The sequence below is a fragment of the Guillardia theta genome (assembly GCF_000315625.1).
Source record: "Guillardia theta CCMP2712 unplaced genomic scaffold GUITHscaffold_213, whole genome shotgun sequence".
Lineage (NCBI taxonomy): Eukaryota > Cryptophyceae > Pyrenomonadales > Geminigeraceae > Guillardia > Guillardia theta.
Window position 1 is genome coordinate 47,905 of NW_005434463.1, and position 824 is coordinate 48,728.

Genomic DNA, 824 nt, shown 5'->3' on the forward strand with positions numbered 1-824 from the left:
GAAGGGACCCCGGGTGGGGGAGGGGTGCTCAGGATCCGGGTCATTCAGAGGGGTTGCCAGGAGCTTTTGTACCATATATACATCCTAAAATCTCTCAAAAACAACTTTTATGTAATTACTCAAAAATCATTTCTGGTACAAAAATTCAAACCAGGCAGCCCACCCCCATCAAAGAAGGTACCCCAATTGATGAACTACTAATGAGGTGCCGGGAGCGGTGGGAAACTGCCCGGTATGCTGCTCGGACCCTCGATCGCGGATTCCGGTTCAGCTTGTTCATGCTTTGTTTTGCTTGAGGCACTTTTAACCTTCTGCCAGTAAATCCTATGAGGATTCCAGGGATGTGGATATCGCCCTTCATCTTGTTCTTGCGGCCATGAGGATGGGAGGGTACCTGCCGTCGAGACCGAGGATCCCCGACTGTATCGATGATGTGCAGCAACGGAGGGATCGAGCTCGCGCTGACATCCATCACATTCCGTCGGACACTGGCAGATCGGCATGCCATGGAGATAGCAGCCGAGCCTGGCATCTGAGCATAGCGGTGCGGGAAGGCCTTGAGGGGGTAGTAGCTCGAGACTCGCATCGGAGAGTGGCTCAGGTCACGCTCAGGAAAATGAGCAAAGATGGTAGACTGCAAGACCCTATCCTGCGACTTGAGCGAGTGTATCACGCTGCTGATCGGTCAGCGCAGCGCGAGCATGCACATGGCGAGGGAAGACGCGCATGACAAGAGGAGTCACATCGCGCTGCGCAGGCGGAGGAATGAAGTGCTCATTAGACGAGTCGACGAGAGCGCGCAAACCAGGGATGTGTACCACAGA